This window comes from Misgurnus anguillicaudatus, chromosome 24 (genome assembly GCF_027580225.2).
Source record: "Misgurnus anguillicaudatus chromosome 24, ASM2758022v2, whole genome shotgun sequence".
NCBI classification, from domain to species: domain Eukaryota; kingdom Metazoa; phylum Chordata; class Actinopteri; order Cypriniformes; family Cobitidae; genus Misgurnus; species Misgurnus anguillicaudatus.
Window position 1 is genome coordinate 44,573,933 of NC_073360.2, and position 26,892 is coordinate 44,600,824.

Sequence of the window (26,892 nt, forward strand, 5' to 3'; positions counted from 1 at the left end):
AATGTCTTTATTTATTTGCGAAGACCCTGCTGAAAAAAACAGCATGGACCAGCATGGGATGCTGGTGCTAATGCTGGTTTGGTGCTGGTTTAGCTGGTGCTACAGTAATGCTGGTTTGGTGTTGGTTTAGCTGGTGCTAATGCTGGTGCTGGATTAACTGGTGTTCACTAGCAAACCAGCACCAAAACACAACATATGCTGGCCTTGCTGTTTTTTTCAGCAGGGTGTCCACCACCATGTCCCCTAAAGGGCTCCGTAACAATCTGACTGGATTCACATCCTCAAAATCCTCCAGCTTTTACATCAACTACACATGATGCGACAATACCTGCATGTGATTTAAAAAACTTTATATTAATCAGTTTGATGATCGGTATCTTAGGAATTCACCCCAAGTTTAAAATAGCGGAAACAACTTTTTACTTTCGCTTTAAGGTTGTGACGTCACGAACAAGACGACCAATCGCTTGATGTTTTTCTCCCTCTGCTGGTAGTAAACGAGCATTACAGTGTTACATTATACAAACATTATTACAACTAATTTAACAGATTTAACTTACAAACGAGGAGAAATCATTCGTATTGCTTTAACATTTGTGTGTTTACTTTCACTGCATGAAACAAAACACATCAACATCAACAATGATTAAACTGAAATCTAAATTTCTCCTCTTTTCTCCACTGAAGGAGTAAAGTCTTATCAAATCCTAATACTAAATTCAATATACAATTTACTGTAAAATAAACAGCAGGTGGTTGAAATTCCTGTTCTTATTAATTACAGTATCATTTAAGTGCTGTTATAGGGAGATTTGTTTACTGTCAGTGTTATTGAGGTTTGTCTGTTAAGTGTTGAGGTCTATGGTGTCCTCCATATTAGAAGCAAGAAGTTTTACTGAATATCAACTTAAACTATGATCAATCAAGTCAACCTTATAATTAAACCTGAAATCAGAAGTCAATCATTAAACCCTGAAAACAACAACAAACAATTAAATGCATTCAAATATTAAATCAAGTATGATTTATCAAGAATGAGTTTCCTCTCTGTGTTAATGTGTGAGGTTTTCTCCTTCATGAAAGAGCACAAAACACTTTAAGTTGAACTAAACTTATATCCACTGTATGTAAGAGTCATTTATTGTAAAGTTTGTTTTTGTTCACTAGATGGCGCAGTTTGACTCTGCCGTTCAGAAAGCTTCTGGCAGATAATCAGTTTGTATTTTCAATAAGTTCTGCAAACCACAGCGATAGACCAAAGCTAAAATGTCAAGTTCATCATTTTATTAAGCGTTGTGTCACTGTATTAAAACTGTAAATTACTCTAATTTCATCTTTACGATCATCAGTAGGACTGTAATCAGGGCGACATACAAGAGTGAACTGCATATCTTTACATCAAGCTCAACCTCATTCTCATCATAGAGATCTCAGTCTTATGAGACTGAGTCTGGATTGTAATCCACTTTAATATCATTTCAATGATATAACATTTATAAGAGCATTTGTGCTTTTGACAATAAAACAGACTGCTTGTATTTTCTTGAAGAGTTTATCAAAGGACAACCTAGAGATTTGATTGAGAGTCGTCAGCATTGTGCTCCAGAAGTAAGATATTCATGAGTCAAATGTCTTCTAAAGAAACAATTTTATGACGACTGCTGCATGGAGAAAGCTTTAGGATGGCAGTCGATAAAGACTGAGGATACACAAGGTTTACATGCAGATTTATTGTTTTTGTCTTCATGCTGTAATATTATTGATGAAATGTTTTGTATGCAAGAACTTAACATGTCAAGTAATATAAGAGCTGTGCTGATGAAGAAACCTTTAAAGCTGAGAGCACATTGAAGAGAAAGCTCATGTGAGATCATCAAACTGAAAAAATTATAAATTATAAATTCTCAGATATTCTGGATTTTACTGAATGTTGATCAAAAATGGCATCTGATCCTGAATTTGGATCAATGAACTTTTGAACTTAAACTACAAGGCGCAATTTAAACTAGTAAGACACTTACTAGTTTCACTACAAATGTTGTAAAACGTATAATGATTTGAAGAAGAAATGAAAGGTTTGATGAGAAATACACAAGATTTCTTTCTGATGTCCTAAAGAAAGGTTATGCTGCTGCTATCAGATGATTTAAATCATGATGTCATCTGATATCTTCCTTATCACAGAGAACAAAATCACATTCAAAGAAAGAAACATTTAGAGTCGCTTGTTGTTCAGTAAAGATACAGAGACAAAGCCATGACACTCGTCTGATTTATTTCTTCACACTAGAGAGAGATCAAGAGTGAAACATGGATATCTTTGGGCTTACAAACAAGTTTTGTTTTCAGTGCATTTGTGGAGTTTGCCGCAGAAAGATAAAGGTCCAATCCCATTTCTCTGTCTTACCCCTTCCCCTACCACTTCGTCTTACCCCTAGCCCTTGTCCCTCAAAACCAAGTGTTAAGCGCTAGGGGTGAAAACATACCCCTATGAAATGAGACACCGCTTGGTTACGGTTACGTCATCATACATCGTCGTTTGCTGGCTGCAACATCACCAGACGCGACAAATGTTGATCACAAACTTCCAAGATGCCGAGTGCAAGTGTAAGCGAAAGTGAATCAGCCGCCGAGTTTCTTCTGGCGTCCCTGTGTGATACAGGACGGTATACGTAAAGCACGTACCGATGTCTCCAAAGCAAGTAGTGTTATGCACTGATATCAAACGAAATTCGCTGCTAACGTTAATGGAATTTAGTTAAAACTGTAAACAAGCATGCAGTCCATTCATGGCTAGTTAGAGAAATACGGGAATGTTGTGCAAATCAGCAAATACGGGAATGTTGTGCAAATCAGCAACGTAACGTTAGCGTAGCAAACTAGCGAAATTTTAAAACATTTAAATTAAGAACATAATTCAAATATATATGAACAGGACTGTGTAGAGCACAAAACAAGACGTTAGTAATTTTTAAATTAATTATTAAGCCGAAAATACTTACATTTATGGGACTCTCTGGCCGCCACTTTGCCGGTTGCGCAGTGTATTCTGGGTACCCCTTGGTTTCAAGTAAGCTCGCGGAAATTCTTGGTTTTAAGGGGTATCTACCACTTGCCCTTAGCCCTACCCCTTGATCAAAACGAGAATTGGGATAGCCCTTACTCTCACGTGAACGTGCAAAACTAAGGGGTAGGGGTAAGGGGAAGGGGTAAGACAGAGAAATGGGATTGGCCCAAAGTGTCAGCAAAGACTTGAGCCTGTTGAGCCGACACAAACCTCATACACTAAAACCTAACCGCTGACATTGATGCTGGATTCAAACAACCTAACAAAGACAAAGTCTGGAAAGAGGGATTTCACCTGTATCTTCATCTGACATTGACAGAGGCGTCTGTGAACACAAAGGTGAAACTTTTCAACCTGCTGGAGATTTATGTGAAACTTTATTAGGATCAGCAGCGGAGGACAGAACAGTAAAGACATAAATTGAGGCTTTTGATCAGCACGGCAACCCTAAACTAAATGAAACTGTGTAGAGATATCGTTTTTTGGACCGAATCAATGTCAGATAAAGTAATTGACAAATATGTCACTGAACTGAAAATGCTTGCAGGTAATTTTGTTTTTCATTCAGGACAGAATAGTGTTTACACAGATGTGTTTACAGATGATGGATGTCTACAGGTCGGTAGAGAATAGAGAGCGACCAGCGGGTGGGAACAATAAAACTGCCCAAAAGGAGAGATGATGCCGCTAAAAGATTAGCTGAACAACCTCCAATTACGAGCTATAATAACACCTGTGGAGAAAAGCACAGACTGGATAAGTAGTTTAGTGGTGCTAAAGAAACCTAGGGGCAAATTTGCATTAAGCGAAGCCTTAAAAAATTAGCTCAAAGAGCCCTGCTGAAAAAAACAGCATACCAACAAGACCAGCATATGTTGTGTTTTGGTGCTGGTTTGCTAGTGAACACCAGCTAAACCAGCACCAGCATTAGCACCAGCTAAACCAGCACCAAACCAGCATTAGCACCAGCATCCCATGCTGGTCATACCAGCAAGACCAGCATATGTTGTGTTTTGGTGCTGGTATGCTGGTGACCACCAGCTCCACCATCAAACCAGCAGAGACCAGCGTAATTCCGTAATTTCAGCAGGGAGATCTTCAAGAGTATTCACGTTTGTGATGTAAAAAATGGCTTCTGGCTTGCTTAGTTGAACGACCCATCAAGACAATCTCAACACGTTCACAACACTTTATGGAAGATACAGATGATTGAGAAAGTCCATGGGTATAAACTGAGCACATGAGGTTTATCAGTGAATAATGAAGCAGACATTGCAATAACCAGGGCAAATACATAATAAAAGAGGATGTCCTTATAACAGGAGAAGGAGAAACACTGGAAATGACAGACAAGGACCATGATTGAACATTGAGAAAAATATAAATTGCATACAGACAAACTCAGACTCCGATGAAGTAAAGTGTCATATATTGGACATCTACTTAAATCTGAAGGAATAATATTTGATCCAGAGAAAGGGCAGCAATAATGAGATGCCAAGAGTGACTGATGTGAAAAGAGCTTTAGGGAGGTCTGCCTTATCAGTGATTTAACAGGGCTATGCTCAAATAGAAAAGCAATGCCTAGCAATTGTATATGACATGGAGAAATTACATCAATACACATATGGACGTAAAGTCATGCCTGAACCTGTTCACAAAATGGCCACCACCACTCCGGAGCTACATCAAGATAGACACTTCACCAACATATTTGGTTAGTGCCTGGACGAATTTGTTAGTGTCTAGTTTGGCGGATAGCCGATTATGTCAGTTCGGCCTGCCGGCACCCCAAAAGCTCAGAGACTCTGGTTCTTGGCACCTACATGGGCCTGGCCCACCATCCTTCCCACTGGTCCACCTCCGTTTTTCCACCCACCTGGACTCTTGTCTTTTTTGTTTTTCATGTGGAGTGTCTGAAAGCTGCTCCTTTGAGGGGGGCTATTGTAACAGTAGGAACAAGTGTTATATGTTTGTTGTAGTGGGGACCGGAATACTGTGACACATCCGGGTAACCTCATGAAAGATATACAGAGCACGAGAGACTAATAAACAAGAGTCAAAGTAGTCTCAGTTATCAGTCTTTATTTCTATAAACAAGACACATAAAACATGGTGGCAGCGTGGGCAATTGTAGACTGTTAGTTTACTAGTTTAGAATTAACAGTTAGAGCGGAGAGCTGCACGTGAGTAGAGCTGCACGTGAGTAAAGCTGCACGTGAATAGAGCTGCAAGATGGAAGGATTAAAACCACCAGCACCGCTGTGCATTGACGCCAAAATTCTTTCCAAGTCCTGGAAATCCTGGAGGGACCAGTTTAAGCTGTATTTAGAGCTGACTATGTCGGACGCGAAGGAAAAGACGAAGGTAAAATTGTTTTACTACCTCATCGGTGAGAGCGGTCGGGAACTGCTGGAAACGCTGATGAGTGATATAGCTGCGGATGCACGAACGGTAACGAACATTATTGCAAAGTTTGATGAACACTGTAATCCAAGTATAAACGAGACAGTTGAACGCTATCGATTCTTCTCAAAAAGTCAGGGAGCTGAACAGACGATCGATAATTACGTCACGGAGTTACGAATGCTCGCTAAGACATGTAATTTTGGAGAAATCAAAGACTCACTCATACGTGACAGAATAGTGTGCGGAATTAACAGTGAAGGACTGAGAGAGAGACTACTTCGTGAGAAAGACTTAACACTACAGACGTGCATACGTATATGCAGAGCAGCAGAGCTGTCGCGACAGAACAGCAAAGCCATAGCAGGTGCAGCGGTAGAAGAGGTGCATGCCATCAGACATGGAGCACGTCAAGATAGACAACAACACGGCATTGTGATCATGTGCAGATTTTGTGGTAAGGAGCATGAAAAGAGCAAGCAGAAATGCCCAGCTTTTGGTAAAAAATGTAAAAAGTGTGGGAAGGCAAATCACTTTGCAGTTAAATGTAGAGCACAGCTGAGACATGGAAACCACAAATCAGTAAATAATGTGACTCAACAAGACAGTGATGAATATGAGGACATTCTTACTGTTGGTGTATCAAACCCAGAGACAGTAAGCAAAAATGACAAAGACAAGGAAAAGAAAGCACAGCTATATGCAGGGATGCTTATGGGAAATGAACTTGTGAAATTTCAAATCGACTGTGGAGCAAGTTGTAATGTGATTCCTATTAATCTGCTGAGCCCTGATATAAAACTGGAGGATACAAAGTCTGTACTAGTAATGTACAATCAAAGTAAAGTGAAACCACTAGGAAAGTGCAAAGTGAAAATAAGAAACCCAAGAAACCACAAACTGTACAGGCTGGAATTCCAGGTGGTTGATGACAACTGTACTGTTCCCTTAATAGGAAAGAGAGCAAGTGAAGCAATGAAGCTCATTAAAGTGCACTACGAAAACATTCTTGCAATTGACAGCATAGTCAGCACAGAAAAACCTACGTCGAGTCAGTGGTCACTACAGCAGATAAAGAAAGAGTATGCTGATGTATTCACAGGCGATGGCTGTCTGGAGGGAGAATACAAGTTTGAGATTGATAACACTGTAAAACCTGTACAGCTACCAAAACGGAGGGTTCCAGTGTCTATGATGAAACCGTTGAGGGAAGAGCTTCAAGATCTTCAGGAGAGAGGAATCATTGCGCCAGTAGAGAGAAGTACGGATTGGATCAGTAATATGGTGGTCGTACAGAAGCCCAACGGCAGACTCAGAGTATGTATAGATCCGCGACCCTTAAACAGGGCTTTGAAGCGCAGTCATTTCCCACTACCCACTATAGACGACATACTCCCTGAACTGTCTAAAGCAAAAGTGTTTACAGTGTGCGACGTTAAAAGTGGATTCTGGCACGTAAAGCTGGAGGAAGAAACAAGTTATCTAACCACATTTGCATCCCCATTTGGAAGATATCGATGGCTACGTATGCCGATGGGCATAAGTCCGGCCCCTGAAATCTTTCAAAGGAAGCCCACGTTTGCATTAGAAGGCCTGCCAGGAATATACATCATTGCTGACGATGTGCTCATTACAGGACAAAGGGGAGACACAAGAATTAGCTGAGAGAGACCATGATGAAAAGCTGAACACATTTTTAGCAAGGTGCAGAGAAAAAGGGATCAAGCTAAATGCCGACAAGTTCAAACACAAACAAAGAGAAGTCTCATACATTGGACACCTCCTGACATCCGATGGATTGAAAATAGACCCAGACAAAGTTCGAGCAATAACACACATGCCAAAACCAACAGATGTGAAAGGAGTTCAGAGACTACTAGGGATGGTAAATTACCTCTCAAAGTTTTGTGCACACCTCTCTGACCAATGTGAGGCCCTAAGAGAGTTAACCCGCAAAGACTGTGAATGGAGATGGGGCGTGCAGCATGAAGAGGCGTTCTGTAAGATAAAAGAAACAATTGCAAATGCTCCAGTGTTAAAGTATTACAACCCTGATAAAGAACTTACCATCCAGTGTGATGCCTCAGAGGGAGGCCTTGGTGCTGCACTCATGCAAGGAGGTAAGCCAGTAGCATTCACCAGCAGAGCATTAACACGCACAGAGCGGGGCTACGCACAAATTGAAAAGGAGTTATTAGCTCTACTTTTTGGAATGGAAAAGTTTCACCATTATACATATGGACGGAAAGTAGCAGCACAAAGTGATCACAAACCCTTAGAAAACATCCTGCGTAAGCCACTGCTGAGTGCACCTAAAAGACTCCAAAGAATGATGTTGAGACTTCAAAAATATGATGTGGATGTTGTGTATGTGCCAGGGCCAGAGATGTGGTTAGCAGACACACTAAGTAGAGCATATTTGCCTGAAAGCATGCCCACAGGATCTGTTGAGGCAGAGTTGGAGACTATAAACATGACACAACACCTACCAATCTCTGTTGACAGGCTTGAGTTAATTAGATCAGCAACAAAAGAGGACGACACTTTGCAGACACTGATTAAAGCCATATTACAAGGTTGGCCGAGGAACAAAGCTGACACACCACAGGAAATATGTCATTATTACCTGTTTCAAGAGGAGCTGAGTTACCAGGATGGACTTGTTTTCAGGGGCGAACGAGCTGTTATCCCTAAGCAACTGTGGAAGGAAATAACAAGACGTATACACTCCTCACATTTAGGCGTGGAAGGATGCCTTAGGAGGGCCCGAGAGTGTGTGTACTGGCAAGGAATGAACGAGCAGATCAAATCGTATGTACAGCAATGTGACACCTGCCGCGCAGTTGACTGCAACCAGCAAAAGGAGACATTGCATCCACATGAAATACCAGACAGACCTTGGGCCAAGGTAGGCACGGACCTGTTTACTTTCGACAACAAGGACTATCTAATTACAGTAGACTACTATTCCAATTTTTGGGAAATTGATTATCTGACAGACACAAAATCTACTACGGTCATAAGAAAGCTGAAAGGTCACTTCGCCCGTCAAGGTATTCCAGACATTGTCATCTCTGACAATGGTCCACAGTTTTCATCACAGGAGTTCGAGAAGTTTAGTCATCAATGGGAATTTCTGCACAAGACCTCATCGCCTGGTTATCCTCAGAGTAATGGCAAGGCAGAATCAGCTGTCAAAACGGCCAAGAGATTGATGTTGAAAGCACAAATGTCAAGACAGGATCCATATTTAGCAATCCTGGATCATAGAAACACTCCAACACATGGATTATCAACCAGCCCAGCACAGAGGTTGTTTAGCCGTCGCACCAAGACACTTCTACCCACAAAAACCAGTCTCCTGCAACCAAAGATCCAGAATTCCATTAAAGAATTGAGAACAAACCAACAACGTCAACAAACATACTATAACAGGTCAGCCAAAGACATGGACACATTAAAACCAGCGGACTCTGTGAGAATACAACCATTTGGACCTTATAGGATCTGGAAAAAGGGGACTGTGATTGAACCCATCGACTCGAGATCATACAATGTCCAGTTGGATTCTGGAGGGGTCATAAGAAGGAACAGGAGACATCTCAGAAAGGATCATGGAGTGAACACCGGGGTCTACACCAAAACACAGACTGTTGTTCCAGACAATACAAAACAGTCAGAAACTGCAGATACACAATCACATCTTACAAGTACTGTGGATAATTTAAAGCAGAACACTCAACAATCAGACGTCCCAGCGTCTGTTGTCACAAAAGCAGGACGTGTAATAAGGAAACCACAATATTTAAATGACTATATGACAAGTTAAAAAAAAAAAAAAAGAAAAAAGAAAAAAAAAAGAGTTCTTTGTTCTAAAGGAAATGTGAAATTACCTCATATAAGTAATATGTAAAAATATTACCTAAATGTTTCTTTGTTCTAAAGGAAATGTTTGTTTCTTCTAAAGGAAATGTGAAATTACCTCACAAAAGTAATATGCAAATATATTACTTGAATGTTTGTTTGTTATAACATAAATTACCGCATATAAGTAATAATTAAAACATTTAATGTTATTTGTTTTAAAATATAATGTTCTTTGTTTACAACAGTTATTGAAAAAAAAAAAGGGAAAGGATGTAACAGTAGGAACAAGTGTTATATGTTTGTTGTAGTGGGGACCGGAATACTGTGACACATCCGGGTAACCTCATGAAAGATATACAGAGCACGAGAGACTAATAAACAAGAGTCAAAGTAGTCTCAGTTATCAGTCTTTATTTCTATAAACAAGACACATAAAACAGCTATGTCACGGTTATGCTCTGTGTATTCCTGTCTAGTTCTCTTATTTTGAAGTTTTGTTTGTGTTAGCCATATCTATAGTCTTGAGTAGTTATTTTGTTCATTGGTCCTTGTACTGATTGTTCCCCAGGTGTGTCTTGTTATCCCTGATTAATCTGTGTATTTTGCCCTACCCAGCTAACAATTTTAGGTTATAAAAACTTTCCCATAACGTCTTTCGAAAGTTTGGAAAACGTTTATTTTTTAAAGTTCTTACAACGTTAAAAGCGTCCAGTTTTTTAGACGTGGTATTAAAGTTAATGTTTAGTTATAAGAACATTATCCAAACGTTTTTAGAAAGGATCATTCTGTTGTTATATTAATGTTCTAATAACGTTTTTAAAATGTTATTGAAACGCTAAATTCACCATTATATTCATGTATTCATATTAACGTTATTGTTTGGTTACAAGAACTTTTTTAAAAACGTTTCTAGAATGGTTCGGTTTGTTGTTATATTAATGTTCTAGGAACGAGTTTCAAAACGTTATTAAAACATTCCATTCACCATGATATTAATGTTCTAAGGACGTTTTTAAAACTGTTCTTGAAACGTTCCATTTGCCATTATATTAATGTTCTAAGAATGTTTTTAAAAACGTTATTAAAACATTCCATTTGCCATTATATTAATGTTCTCAGAACGTTTTTCTTACGTTTGTAACAGGTTATAAAAACATTATGTTTTAAACGTTCTTAGAATGTTAAAAGCGTCCAGTTTTTCAGACGTAGTATTAAAGGGACACAAGACAGCATTTTTATGTTAATAAATCATCTTTGTAAGTCGGTATATGGTTAAATGACTCATTACATGACGAATGAAGACCCTCTCGCCCGCCCCTACCGTCTGTAGGAAGAATACCCCACTTGCAAGTTCGCTGTATCCGACCCGGTGTCCTTCAGTCTCGTAAAGTCTCAGATATAGAAAGCATTTACTCCCAGACACTAGGGGGAGCTAGTAGAGAAATAATACTCAGACTTGCCTGGTGTGCCTTTAACGTTATTGTTTGGTTATAAGAACGTTATTTAAAACGTTTTAGAAAGGTTCAGTCTGTTGTAATAATAATGTTCTAAGAACATTTTTAAAAAAGTTTTTAAAACGTTCCATTCACCATGATATTAATGTTCTAAGGACGTTTTTAAAACTGTTCTTGAAACGTTCTATTTGCCATTATATTAATGTTCTAAGAATGTTTTTAAAAACGTTATTAAAGCATTCCATTTGCCATTATATTAATGTTCTCAGAACGTTTTTCTAACGTTTGTAACAGGTTATAAAAACATCATGTTTTAAACGTTCTTAGAATGTTAAAAGCATCCAGTTTTTCAGACGTAGTATTAACGTTATTGTTTGGTTATAAGAATGTTATTTAAAAAGTTTTTAGAAAGGTTCAGTCTGTTGTTATAATAATGTTCTAAGAACATTTTTAAAAACGTTATTAAAACGTTCCATTCACCATGATATTAATGTTCTCAGAACGTTTTTCTAACGTTCGTAACAGGTTATAAAAACATGTCTTAAACGTTCTTAGAACGTTAAAAACTACAATGTTTTGACATTTTTATAAACTTAATTGTTTGTTTATGATAACGTTATTAGAAAGTTTTTAGAACGTTCCAGTCTTGTTATAAATTTTTTTAAATAATTTTAAAACATTATTAGAATGTTTCATCCCCATTATATTAACGTTTTCCTAACGTTTGCATTAAATTATAAACACTTTGCTGAAGGTTTTTTGGTTATAAGAAAATTATTCAAAACATTTTTAGAAGAACATTCAAGTCACTTGTCAGGGACAGAAGACAACAGAGGCAGAGAGTAAAATCAAACAGTTTATTAAAAGTTGTGGTAAACTGTAATGGTAAAAAATGAAAGTCCAGGAGAAGAGCAGGCACAAACACACCACCCAGTCATACGTGTATTCCAGAGTATCCAAATATCCAACACAGATGATGACAATGACTGGAAGCCTCTGGTAGATAGAGTCAGATTAGTCCATGCAGCATACAAACATAGCTAGCACTGGACAGTGTGTTTGTGTGTGAGAGTCTTAAATGGTGCTGAGATGATAAGGTGTGCTAGGTGATCGTGATTAGTAATTGAGTGATTGTGATCTGGTGATGTGAGTGAGGGAAAAACCTGGAAAATCCGTTACATCACTCATATAAACAATGTTTATATTTTAAAAAATAATATTCCTTTCACTTAAATATTCTCAAAGTTTTTGTATGTGAATGTTATTGCAATTATATTTGTCTCTAAAAATAAAATAAAGAATTTATAAAATGGAAAGCTAAAATATTATTCAGTAGCCTTCCCACCCCACAGTTGAGTCAAACTGGAACATTGAAATAATCAATTAGTTAAAAATAAAATGTGACTGAATCACAAAAACCAGTCATAAGTACCACAGGTATATTTGTAGCAATAGCCAAAAATTTATTTTATAGGTCAAAATTTTAGATTTTTATTTATGTCAAAAAGCAGTAGGATATTAATCCAGGATTAGGCATTTTTATTTTTCTTTAAATCTACGGCTGTGTAAAGGACTAGCCTGCCAAGGAAGTATCCTTGACATTGAGAAACGGCTCTAGTGTCTCCTGTGTATGATGTCAATCGTGGAATGTATGTTATGGTTGTGTTATGTGGAATCTGTCTTCTCGTTCCAGGATTATTGTTGTTCATGTACTTAGTTTTATATTAGCTATTAAACCTTGCTGCATATGGATCCACTGCCTCTGCCTGCTTCATATGTAACACTCTCAAGTTACTCATACAAAAAGTAAAATAAAATAATCATATTTATAATGGTGCAACTAATTTGAAGTGATGAATGTGAAATAAAGTGAAAAAGAAGATTTCATAGAATTTTTGGTTTGAAATTTTTTTGTTAGGAGAAATAATTGATTTTTGCGAAAGAAGTTTTATTGTCACTTCAGCAAGATTATCATTTATATTGACATTTTTTCCATTTTACAGACAACTTAAACCTGTTTTAACACCCAACAATAAACACAGAACAATGTTGTAATGTCACTATTGTGTCTTCTTATTCACCATCAGATGATACTGATGGTCAGATATCTTTACCGTCTCTGATAATGATTCCTGAATAAAAATGAAAGAGAAAAACAGATATCAAATAATCATCACTGACAGATAGAAAAACAAACTATTAGTGCTGTCAGTCAGTGATAGAAATGAAATCTTCAACATAATAAACATGTCAACAATCTGTTTATCACATACACATGAGCTACAACAATACAAAAACACATTTCATCTATTTCCTCTGAATATTTGATGTCAATGTAAGAGATGAATGTATTGATATGTATGTAGTATAATATAATGACACACTGACAGTTTTATGAGTTCACACACAAACAGTAAGAAAATGAAGGTGATGCTTTATTTTAAAAGTCCTGGAGGTTGACAGTCGTGTAAATAAAGAGAAACAGCATCAATGTCAAAGCTCGACAGAGAGTTGTGTGATGTGTCCATCAGATTTTAAGAGTTGACTTTCTCTTCTTTTTTCTAATCTTCATCTCTATCATTTATCATCTGTATTTTGTGTTTATCTGTTGTGTATATATTGTGTTTGTCTTGTTATTTCTGTCTGTATTCTAAAATAAAAACCAAGTTGTTATAAAAAGAGTTTAAGATGAACATCTAGTCAAGTGTGCATAACTATAGAGGTGTCTGTAAATAACCCTGTTATTTGAATAGTTCTTGATACCTTTACATGCACTATATTAAGCATAAGTTTAAGTTTCTAAAATATTAGTTGTGTTTATTCTGGTTTAAAAGTGTTTTATTTACATGCAAAGTTATTAAGCCTATAGAGACTTTTATTTTGAAATGACGGACTGCCGCGGAAGATCGTGCATGCACGGATATCGAGCACATGGGGAGATCGCTCGTGCACGGAGAGAAGGAGCAACACGGAGTTAAATGATTAAAAATAAGATTATAGCAGCTAAAGTAACTTTAAGTAATTATAGTTGCCTGATTAGTGTAGCACACGGTTTATTTTGGTTTATTTTTTGGATATTTTTGGTTAGTTTTGTGTTTTTTGGCCTTCTTTTATTTTAGCACCTGGTCTTTAAATGTTATAGTTTTGCTGTTAAATATCATCTTATTTACTTTCATTTTGTATATATCTTAATTATTTGTGAATGTTATTGTGTGTTTTAGCTCTTACGGTGTTGTGGACTCAAAAAAGGCAATGTGAGGTGAAATAAGGTGCATTTTAAGGAAAATAAAACTGGAAAAAGAGTCAAACGCAAACATCAGTGCAAGAGTCAACTTTATTTCAACCGGGCTGCTACAGTGTCGGCCTATCAAACAAACCCCATTAACAAACATCACATATAATGTGTAAGAAGAGTAAGATCACAGTATTAAATCCTGGGGTGAACAAACTCAACATCACAGTTAGTAAACAGACTCAGACATTGGATTGAATTCTTATTGTGTTGATCTGACAAAGCATCAAGTGTTGTTCATGTACACTTCATATTTTCTGTTTGTTGGGTTTAAATGATACACAGCCTATAACAGCAGCAGATCAATTTACATTTATTTCTAATATTTCTACTCTAGGATTTAAATTACACTGCATGAGTTTACTTTAAACATTTATTTAAATGAGCTCTACTCACCGTACTGTCTCTAGTTTACAATGTGGATCATCTTTTAGATCAGAGATCAACTTCAATCCTGAATTTGTGAGTTTATTCCCAGACAGATCTAGTTCTCTTAGGTGTGATGGGTTTGATCTCAGAGCTGAAGTCAGAGCAACACAACCTTCATCTGTAATATCACACCAACTCAACCTGTAGAGAACAGAGACTTTATGTAAATTATACTAAACAACAAAGTTTGTTCACAAATCTCTAACCTCCATCTCTTCATGTGATGTTCCTCTTTCAATCCCTCAGCAACTGAGACACTGTGTGTTTAAATGTCAAATAAATCCATCACACAACTGACTATTAGTGTTAGATGTCCTAAACCACATGAACATTTCTTCATAAATCTGTATTGAGTTCATGACTCAAACTTGTAATTCTCATCAGGTATTTGATGTAAAAATGTTCCTCTATTACAGGAGGAATATCAGCTGGAGATAACATAACTCAGATTATTGATATCCTTAAATAGGTTTAAGGACTGTATTGACTGGTTCTGACTAAATTGGGATCATCACGGGGCATCGGTAAGAATGCACAAAGTCCAAAGGTCCAGTGTTCTTTATAAAATAATCACTTCAGAAATAGTTAAAATTTAAAATTGAAATTGCATTTTATAGGACACGCGGGAATGGGATATTATGAAAATATAATTATTATATTTTAATTATTTAAAGTAGTATCCATGTTTAACTATACAGAGTAGTATTATTTTCTTTTTTTAATTTCTGATTGCTCCGCGCCCGGTGTGGACAAATATATACAGGTGCTGGTCATATAATTAGAATATCATCAAAAAGTTGATTTATTTCACACAGACTGATATATTTAAAATTTTTATTTCTTTTCATTTTGATGATTATAATTGACAAACTAAGTAAAATCCAAAATTCAGTATCTCAGAAAATTAGAATATTACTAAAGACCAATACAAGGAAGGATTTTTAGAAATCTGGGCCAACTGAAAAGTAAGAACATGAAAGTATGAGCATGTGCAACACTCAATACTTCATTGGTTCTCCTTTTGCCTGAATTACTGCAGCAATGCGGCTTGGCATGGGGTCGATCAGTCTGTGGCACCGCTCAGGTGTTATGAGAGCCCAGGTTGCTCTGATAGTGGCCTTCAGCTTTTCTGTATTGTTGAGTCTGCCATATCGCATCTTCCCCTTCACAATACCCCATAAATTTCTATGTAGTTAAGGTCAGGTGAGTTTGCTGGCCAATTAAGAGCCGGGATACCATGGTCCTTAAACGAGGTACTGGTAGCTTTGGCACTGTGTGCAGGTGCCAAGTCCTGTTGGAAAATTAAATCTGCACCTCTATAAAGTTGGTCAGCAGACGGAAGCATGAATTGCTATAAAACTTCCTGGTATACGGCTGTGTTGACCTTGGACCGCAGAAAACACAGTGGACCAACACCAGCAGATGACATGGCACCCCAAACCATCACTGACTGTGGAAACTTTACACTGGACCCCAAGCAAAATGGATTGTGTGCCTCTCCTCTCTTCCAACTCTAGGACCCTGATTTCTAAAGGAAATGCAAAATTTACTTTCACCAGGGAACATAACATTGGACCACTCAGCAGCAGTCCGGTCATTTTTGTCAACGCTTCTGACGCTGTCTGTTGTTCAAGAGTGGCTTGTGCGACAGCTAAAACCCATGTCTTGCATACGTCTTTGCTTAGTGGTTCTTGAAGCACTGACTCCAGCTGCATTCCACTCTTTGTGAATCTTCCCCACAGTTTTGAATGGGTTTTGTTTCACAATCCTCTCCAGGGTGCGGTTATTCCTATTGCTTGTGCACTTTTTTCTACCACATCTTTTCCTTCCCTTTGCCTCTCTATTAATGTGCTTTTACACAGAGCTCTGTGTACAGCCAGCCTCTTTTGCAATAACCTCTGGTGTCTTGCCCTCCAGCAGCGCTGGGTCTGTTGTGGAGCCGCACTCTTGCGAGATCTCACATGAAAGCTGAGCCCTTCTGTGAGTGGTTGCTACGGTGACATGTGTGACTGCCATTGCTGATTTGGTGTTATCTGTTTTACATGTAAGTTGATTAGAGCTGCAATAATCGCGTTATAATTTAAGTCCGGTGCTGTTTCTTAATACAGCACAAGCTCACTTTTACTTCATACAACGCTAGTCGTATGCTTATAATTTAAGTCAGGTGCTGTTTCTACAGCGCAAGCTCACTTTTACTTCATACAACGTGAGCTGCGCGCTTATAATTAATGGCAGGTGCTGTTTCTTAATACAGCGCAAGCTCACTTTTACGTCATAGAACGCGAGCTGTGCGCTTATAATTAAAGTCCGGTGTGGTTTCTTAATACAGCGCAAGCTCACTTTTACTTCATACAACACAAGCTGTGTGCTTATAATTTAAGTCCGGTGCTGTTTCTTAATACAGCGCAAGCTCACTTTTACTTCATACAACGCGAGCTGTGCGCTTATAATTTAAGTCCGGTGCTGTTTCTTAATACAGCACAAGCTCATTTTTACTTCATACAACGCGAGCTGTGCGGTTATAATTAAAGTCAGGTGCTGTTTCTTAATACAGCGGAAGCTCGCTTTTACTTCATACAACGCAAGCTTCATACAAGCCAATCTTCTGACCAGCCGACCAGCTTGGTTAAAAGCACAAAAACAAAAACACAAACAAATGCTGGTTAATAAAGGTTTAATTTCCTTTAATACAAGTGAGTTTGTATTTGTTTAATTGTTGTTAGGTTTTCATAAAAATAGTAATGAACAACAAGCATCTCTTTTTAAGTAAGGGAGAAATCTGGGTTTTTATTACTGTAACAATGCATGTATATCACCACTTTCATATCATAATGGCTTAATTATTTTGTTAATAACACATAATCTTAATATTCATCAAGGTCTAAAGCTGAAGATTAAAATTTGTTTATTAATCTGTGGCAAAATTCTCAGAACATCCCTAAAGACTTAATTCATTTTGTTAATTTATATTTTCACATTTAAAGATTTTTTACTATTTAAAAGCTGCATAAACGTTTTTTATTTAAGGCTTAAAATATCTAAATCAAAAATATTATATCTGTTGTATAGGACTTGATGTTGATATCCCTTAATGCATATTTGAGGCACAGATGAGACTCTGTGGGATGGTCAATTAAGTGACCCTCTGCCACACTACTCCTCAGCCCTTCCATCTCCTGAGGTTGCTAATTTAACTTGGTTGCATAAACCCTTGACATGACCTAACCTCAATCTCTAACGGCACAATCTTACCACAACCCGACCATACACTCCAACCCGTTTCACTAAGGCCAGAAGCCCCATTGTCGTCGTTAATGCAGGTTCAGTGGCAAACGGTACTGTATGGTATACTATTTGCCGCAATACACAAGACTACAAGAAAACACCAAAATCTCACCGCAAACCGACCATGCGCGCCAACCTGTTTGACTAAGGCCAGATGCCCCACTGTCATCATTAATGCAGGTTCAGTGGCAAATGCAATTACATAACAACACCGGTCTATTGTATAGGACTTGATGTTGATATTCCTTAATACTTACATGAGACATCGTTGAGACTCCGAGGGATAGTCAATTGAGTGATTGCACCCTTTGGGTTGTCAAGTGGACGACCTCCTTCCTGGGTGTTTCGCTGATAGGCCCACAACACCTCCAGAGGTTTCAGCAGTAAATCCCAGTGTCCCAGGTTCACTCCCTAGGTGCCATCAAATCACTTGAAGACGCAGGGGGACTCTTTTCTCTTCACCCACAGCCACTGCCATCCCTTTTCCACAGCCGCAGAGAGGTTTTTGACTGCCTGCTGGTGGGCCTTTTCTCGCACTTCCATCTTCCTGAGTAGCCTTGATGTTGAGGTGGCTATGAACCCTCTGCAACCAACTTCCACTGGGGGGTACCTTCACATTCCAACCTTGTTGTTGCCCATCGGTTGCAATTTCAGTGTACCTCAGCCTTTTCTGTTCATAGGCCTCCTCCACTGCACACTCCCACCGTTCTCCACTCCTTCCCATGCCATCCACAGCCCTTGCTTTGCCTGTGCCACAGCTTGGGCACATTTTCTTGCTTCCTCCTCCTGATGTACCTTCTGGACCACCATTTTGCGTCTCTGAGATGGAGAGGCCTTGCTCCACACTGGTGTACTGGCCCCAAGTCCAAGGCCACTCCTCCCCTCCTGCACTCGGCCCATGATGTTCTTGTGTCTGAGTGGTGCCTTTGCCTGCTCAGTTGCAGCCAACGGGGTCCACTTTCTACCAGTGGCCAAGATGGGGGCAGCTTTGGCTACAAATGGATCACTCGAATCCAGTAGCATCATCTCCAGTCTGACTTTGGCACACTTGTATATTAGTAAAACACTATAGTAGTGTGTGTGGCTTTTGCACTATTAAAAGTAGACTTCTACACTTGAATACCCTCATCTAGTGCCTTATTTAGCTATAATATGTGAAAACATCTAATTAAGTAAATATTTATATTTTATCCGATAAGTCGATTAATACAAAAATAATCGCCTGATTAATTCATTATGAAAATAATAGTAATGTGCAGCCCTAAAGCTGATGGAAATGTATTATAACTTTTGAGTTGTTTTGTTGCATATATTGTGGAATATATATCTAAGTAACTAAGTAAGATGAATTAAAAAATAACCCTTACAAAAAATAACTGCAGTACACTGAAGTACAACTACAGTGAATCCCCAGTAGAAAGGTAGTACAACTGCAGTAAATTGAAATACAGCTGTAGGTTTGCAATCTTTTAAAGTACAACTGCAGTGAACCTGCAGTACAAAGGTAGTACAACTGCAGTAAAATGAAATACAGCAGTAGGTTTGAAATCTTTTGAAGTACAACTGCAGTGAACCTGCAGTACAAAGGTAGTAAAACTGCAGTAAAATGAAATACAGTTGTAGGTTTGCAATCTTTGGAAGTTACTCTGCAGTGAACCTGCAGTACAAAGGTAGTACAACTGCAGTAAAATGAAATACAGCAGTAGGTTTGCAATCTTTTGAAGTACAACTGCAGTGAACCTGCAGTACAAAGGTAGTACAACTGCAGTAAAATGAAATACAGCTCTAGGTTTGCAATCTTTTGTAGTACAACTGCAGTGAACCTGCAGTACAAAGGTAGTACAACTGCAGTAAAATGAAATACAGCTCTAGGTTTGCAATCTTTTGTAGTACAACTGCAGTGAACCTGCAGTACAAAGGTAGTACAACTGCAGTAAAATGAAATACAGCAGTAGGTTTGCAATCTTTGGAAGTACAACTGCAGTGAACCTGCAGTACAAATGTAGAACAACTGCAGTAAAATGAAATACAGCTCTAGGTTTGCAATATTTTGTAGTACAACTGCAGTGAACCTGTAGTACAAAGGTAGTACAACTGCAGTAAAATGAAATACAGCAGTAGGTTTGGAATCTTTGGAAGTACAACTGCAGTAAACCTGCAGTACAAAGGTAGTACAACTGCAGTAAAATGAAATACAGCAGTAGGTTTGCAATCTTTGGAAGTACAACTGCAGTGAACCTGCAGTACAAATGTAGAACAACTGCAGTAAAATGAAATACAGCTCTAGGTTTGCAATATTTTGTAGTACAACTGCAGTGAACCTGCAGTACAAATGTTGTACAACTGCAGTAAAATGAAATACAGCTCTAGGTTTGCAATCTTTTGTAGTACAACTGCAGTGAACCTGCAGTACAAATGTAGTACAACTGCAGTAAAATGAAATACAGCTCTAGGTTTGCAATATTTTGTAGTACAACTGCAGTGAACCTGCAGTACAAAGGTAGTACAACTGCAGTAAAATGAAATACAGCTGTAAGTTTGCAATCTTTGGAAGTACAACTGCAGTGAACCTGCAGTACAATGATAGTACAACTGCAGTAAAATTGATATTGTTGGTTTGGTTGTAGCCTAGTGCTTAGAGAGTCAGGCTTGTAATTAGAGAGTTGCCGGTTGAAAGCTCATGGCTAGTGGGTTGTAACTGTGGTGACTTTCACATTGCAGTTGTATTGTAGTAGTACTTTAAATGTATTGCAGAACTATTGTTCTGCAACAATAGTTTCACTGCAGTTGTACTACAAAAGATTGCAAACCTAGAGCTGTTCTATTTTAGTAGTACTTCTGTTGTATTACCGTAAAAATCCTAACACAGTGTATAAAAGACTTGGAAAACAAGGTGAACAACTAGAAAAATAATACTTGATGTTAATGAAACCTTTATTCTCACATGACATGGAGGCATGGACTTTAATGCGACTGTTGCAGAGAGTTGCAAAGTGAGGCAGTGTCTAGTCATTATATTTCATTGTGTAATACGTTTAAATTGATGATTTTTTCAAAACACCAACTACACTGACTTATTTTACAATCCTACTAGCATGTTTTTTAGACAAACAATTTATTTGCAAGAGGAAGCTTATATTTTTATGCACACTTCTATGTCATTGGCTATATGCCACCGCAGTAAAGCCTTATTGCACTAATAATGTTAACGCTTATTCGATTGATTGATTGTTAATTTAAAAAATCATCGAATATGGGAAATTGCGTAAATTGACATCCCTAGTATCAATGTCTCATAATTATTCATGAGACTGCTAATGTACCTGCTTACTGATCAGATTTCTCATTGACTTTATTTATCCTATACATTTGAGTGTCTGTTTATTTTCATACAGTTTATGTTAAATTAAACCTCAGTACATATGTGACTATCAGATCACAATCTTACTCCAGTATCTCTAGTTTACAGTCAGGGTTCTTCAGTACATCAGAGATCAGCTTTACTCCTAAATCTCTGACTTTATTATCAAACAGATTCAGATGTGTCAGGTGTGATGGGTTTGATCTTAGAGCTGAAGTCAGAGCAACACAACCTTCATCTGTGATATCACAACTCCACAACCTGTAGACACAGAGACACACAATTCAGTCTCTCAGATTACAACACACACATCAGATCAACATTGATTTTCTTTTGTTAGTTTATTCATTATTTATTGTTTTACAGTTCATTAAACACATTATAAACTCTACTGTATAAACTTTACTGTATGTCTGTGATGTTCACTAGTGATTTAAAGATAATCGTGTATTACATTTACATTGAGCAGATGCTTTTGTCCAAAGTGCCTTACAAATGAGGTAATCAATAGAAGCAGTTAGTTAGTACGTTTAGATGGGAAAATGATGGGAAATATTAGGCTTTTTATTAGTAATTGGTTTTGTTCACTTTTCAGGTTGTTTATTACACACCTATAATTATATTCAACCACAAGAGGGTTGTACAAAGATGCTGAACCTGATAGTTTGAGCTGAAATTGTGTCACTGAACCATCCCTTACTAAAATTAACCATGGTTTTACTACAGTTAAAAACATGGTTACTACAGTAAAGCCATGGTTACCACAAAATAAACATGGTTTTGAAAACCATGGTTTACTGTAGAAAACCATGGTTTTGTTGATAGTAATTAATGCATAAAAAACATGTTTACTACACTTTTACCACAAACACATGGTTAATTTCTTAAGGGATCAGTGGCGTTTATGCCAAAAGACATTAAGCTATCATTATCATGTTAAACGTCTCGGTTACGGATGTAACCCTCGTTCCCTGAAGGAGGGAACGGAGACGTCACGTCGTGACCGACGAATTGGGAACTCGCTTAGAGAGACCAATCTGCTTCGTATACTACTAAAAACGCCAATGAACTTGGCATTGAGATATTTGCATAATGCTGGCGCCGCCCCGCCAGGTGCGTATATAAGGCGCACGTGCAAATAGGGAAATCAGCTTCTGTTCGCTGAGAAAGCCGGAAGGTGACCGGCCTAAACAGCAGGTGGCAGCACCTGTGGCGACGGGACGTGACGTCTCCGTTCCCTCCTTCAGGGAACGAGGGTTACATCCGTAACCGAGACGTTCCCTTTCAGTCGGTCACTACGACGTCACGTCGTGACCGACGAATTGGGAATCCCTACCAAAACGCCACTAGGGGCTGACCTCTTCCAGTGTCTGCAAAGCCCTCCAAGTTCCCTCGGGAAATGGAGAAATAAGGCAGAAGGCCGGGCACTAGATGTTCCTTTAACCCCACAGTAGTGCCAGTGACTGGGAAGCGCCCTATCTGAGCGGTATAGGAACGCTGCGGAAACCACCGCCCCGTTAAGGGCTATTGGTGGGCGAAAGTCAACCGTAGTTGAGGTAAAAAGACAGCCGTGGCTGTGTAAGCAAAGCAGTGCTCTGCTAAGGGAAACGTGGGCTGGTAGGATTAACCCCACGGAATAATACTCACAAAGGAACCCGATGGGACACAATGTGGGGCCCTGGCCAAACACGTAGGTTCGTAAGAATACAACTAGTGAAAGGCTGACAGCCAATGCTCCGCAACAAAGGCTGTCAAGGCAGTGGAGAGAGCAAATCAAACCATTACGCATTTTTGCTCTGTTAGCCTTCCATACTGAAACTCAATTTGGAGCCTCAGTCGGAGGCTGCAAGCCGACTTGCGAGTCTGCTCTCCGTGCCCTCCCTGGTGAGGAAAGAACACGAGAGGATACAGGCTCGATACGAACATTGTAAAATCTAATGAACGTATTAGGTGTCGCCCAACCAGCAGCTCTACAGATGTCTGTTAGCGAGGAACCACAAGCTAATGCCCAAGATGAGGCAACACTCCGTGTGGAATGCGCTCTCAAATTAAAGGGGCAAGGAATGCCCTGCAAATTGTAAGCTAGGGCGATAGTATGAACTATCCAATGAGACATCCTCTGCTTAGTGACAGCTTCCCCTTTCTGCTGACCACCATAACAAACAAAGAGCTGGTCTGAGGTCCTGAAGCTTTGCGTGCGGTCCACGTAGAATCGCAGTGCGCGTACGGGGCACAACAAAGCCTCGGTTGGGTTTGCCTGCTCCAAAGGCAACGCTTGCAAGCTCACCACCTTATCTCTGAAGGGAGTGGTGGGAACTTTGGGCACGTAGCCTGGTCTGGGTCTTCAGTGAGACAGCAGGACCAAACTAAAGCACGAATCGTCAACAGAGAATGCATGTAAATCCCCTACTCTCTTCATGGAGGCCAATGCTAGCAGGGTCAGAGTTTTCATTGATAAAAACTTCAGACTCGCAGACTGCAAAGGCTAAAATATGAGACCAGAAGGCTTCAGCACCATGGACAGGTCTCAGGAGAAAAGAGGGAGGGCGCGAGGGGTTTAGCCTGCGAGCGCCTCTTAAAATGTAATAATTAAATCATGCTGGCCAACTGATCTGCCGTAGATAAGTGAGTGATGAGCAGAAATAGCGGCGATATCAACTTTAATGGCGGAGGGACAGCCTACCATCTAACCCATGTTAAAGATATAAAGCATAATGTTAAAGGGCATTCACTAGGGTCCTCGCGTTGCGAAGAGCACCGGGTGACGAAAAGGTTTCATTAAGCGCGTAAGCCCGTCCTATGGACGGTGCTCGAACCGCGTCGATGGTGTTAGATACCGCTTGCGATAAATCACCTAAACCTTGCGCGCGCTCAACGACCATACATGGACAGGTCGGGGCGCGAGTACCAAATGTGCCCCTTCCTAAGAAAGAAAGCCCTTCCTCAGGGGAATCCGCCAGGGAGGGCTGTCGCGAGGAGCATTAACTATGAAAACCAATTCTTGGTCGTCCAGTACGGACGATTAATAAAAGGCTCTCCTCGTCCTGCCTGACTTTGCACAGTGTCTGCACAATAAAGCTCACTGGAAGGAATGCGTATTTACGCACCCCCCGCGGCCAGCTGTGTGCCAAAGCATCCACGCCGAGGCTGCCCTCGGTTAGTGAATAAAATAGGCGACAGTGGGTATCGTCCGGCGACGCAAACAGATCTATCTACGCACAACCGAACTTCTTCCAAATTAGCTGGACCGTCTGGGGGTGGAGTCGCCATTCGCCGGGGGCGCAGCTCGGAAGCGCGTACCGCTGTTTTGAGCGATCCCGGGATGTAAATGGCACGAAGGGACCTCAGATGCTTCTGACTCCAAAGGAGGAGATGACGAGCGAGATGCGACAGGTGACGAGAGCGCAAAACCGCCTTAACGGTAAATAACGCAACAGTCGCAAAGTTATCGGTGTCGACAAATACATCCTTCCCTCGCATCTCCATAGCGGAGCGTACAAGTCCCAGATATACAGCGCACCGCTCGCGGCAGTTGGGGTGCTATGCACACCCCAGACTGCAGGCCCGTCATACGTGGCTCTACATCCCGTGCTTAGGGCATCGCATGCTACAGAATGCCAGGAGACCCCTCAGAGGCATATCTTGCTATCAGAAATGCTGGGTCTACTACGGGGAAACTCCTCGAGACTCGATCGTAAAGCCAACGCTGAAGCGGTCTCATATGACGCAGCTCGAGCAGTGTCACGGCTGCAGCATGCTGTCATATGTCCAGGAGCTTCTGAAATTGTATCAGAGGGACCGCGTACTTCCCTCGAATTAAACCGAGGCAAGTCAGAACTGACTAGTTGCGCGCTCTTGTAAAACACGCCAATTAGTTGATCGAGTCTAATTCCATACTGAGAAAAAGGATCCTCTGCACGGGGGAAAGTTGCTCTTTCCCAGTCGACCTGATGACTTTAACGAGCGAGATGCCGAAGCATTAACTCTCTGTGTTCGCGCACGTCTGCCAAGAACGGGCTATTATAAGTCAACGTAAATAAAAGCAGAATGCGAACAACGCTCTCTCTCTGATATTTTAATGCCGTGACTAGCACTTTCATGGAGACACGGAGAGAGAGAGACAGCTCAAATGGTGTACTTAATATTAATATGCCCACCCCACGACGCAGAGCGAAAAAACGGTCTAAGGCGAGGGGAGATGGACATAAAGTACACGTCTTACAGGTCTAAAGCTGCAACCGATCTGAATATTGAAATACGAGCCTCGGCGTTATCCAAAAAAAGACCACCTTTGTAGAGCCGGTGCGTAAATCAAATCGATCGTAACCCACCGCGTATTTTGGGTACTATGAGATAAAGGCTGGAAAAACCCTATCATCATATCATCATCTCGGTAAGAGGGACCGGCTCGAACATCCTTCGCCAGCAGGATATTGACTTATGCACGCAGTACATGTGCATCGGACACTTTCACATAGTGAAACGAAAGCCCGAGAATTTTGGGGTTGTGCCGGTAATTGTATTTCGTAACCGAGGCGGATCGTGCGTAAAACTCAACGAACGGGCTGGGAACTGAAGCCAAGCACCCAGGCACCGTACGAGGAGAATTAACGACACTACCGGTGTACCCGTGGCGGGGCAGCGAGGCGGGACAGGCGGGACTGCCGGTGCGTCTGCCGTGACAGCATAAGCATCTACAGTATGTGTGTGTGTAACACTGACCTGAGCCCGCTGAGGGAAACGGTCGTCCGATCTCCTCAGGTGAGGACGCAGACTCCGAAGGGGTTGCTGGTGGTCCGGTCTCCTCAGTGGAGGGCTCGGACTCCTCAGGACACCCGCTGGCGATAGAGGAGAGGTAGGGTGAGCTGGTGTGTGCCCGCTCATGGCTCTCTCGATCCTCTGGAGACCTGGAGAGGGAAGAGGAATGCACTCTGTGTGTGGTTAGTGGGTACCGGCTAAACAACCGGCGGAGCATATGCAAACCAAGAATTATCCACCCGACCCTCTATCGGGGGAAGGAGCGAATCACCGTCTCCTGAAGAGTGATCCTCTGCCAATCCAGGTCGCCCGCTTACTGGCCACTTAAACTCCCGATTTCACGGGAAGCGGCTAAGCGGGCGGGGCGAGCTGCTGACGACCGGTTCCCCCGCGCTGCCGAGATGGGGTCCGAGGAGGGGAACGGAGGTGGTCGCCGCAGGACGCCGACGGCGAGAGGCAGAATGAGGAGCCGGCGTGGTGGTTTTTACCAAGGGCAGCTCTCCTTCGCCGGGGCATGACCTCAGAGATCGCCTCAGTCTGCGCAGCGGAGCTGTACGACTACACGGCCTCGCCGAAGAGGCCGGTCTGTGAGACAGGAGCATTCAAGAAGTTGTTCTCGCCTGCGTCCGTCAGCCAGACACAGCCAAAGGTGGCGATCTTGAACCACTGTCGTGAACATCGCACGACTGAAGGTCGCGGCCTCCCTCGTAAATCCTTGGTGAACCCGTAGCAACGTTATTGCGTGCAGGGCTGAAGCCGCCTCTCCGCATGCCTGACGGACAGCGCCCGTAACCGGACGGCTGTCTACAAACACGGGAGGGAAGGGTTGGGTGGTCCCTCCAGGAACGCAGCTGCATCGCAACCCCCCGCTCCACTGAAGGGTCCCTGCCCTTAGCGGCTCCATTGGTGAGGAAGGTGAGGGGTGAAAGCTGAAGCTGAACGGCCGGATGGCCGCAAATCACGTCAGCTCTTC

General features: G+C 40.6%; 1 pseudogene; it reads right to left on the reverse strand.

The window, feature by feature from the left end:
• Positions 1-14,435: 14,435 nt before the first annotated feature.
• The window catches only part of LOC129437111 (protein NLRC3-like), a 433,660-nt pseudogene continuing 421,203 nt past the window's right edge, over positions 14,436-26,892 (reverse strand).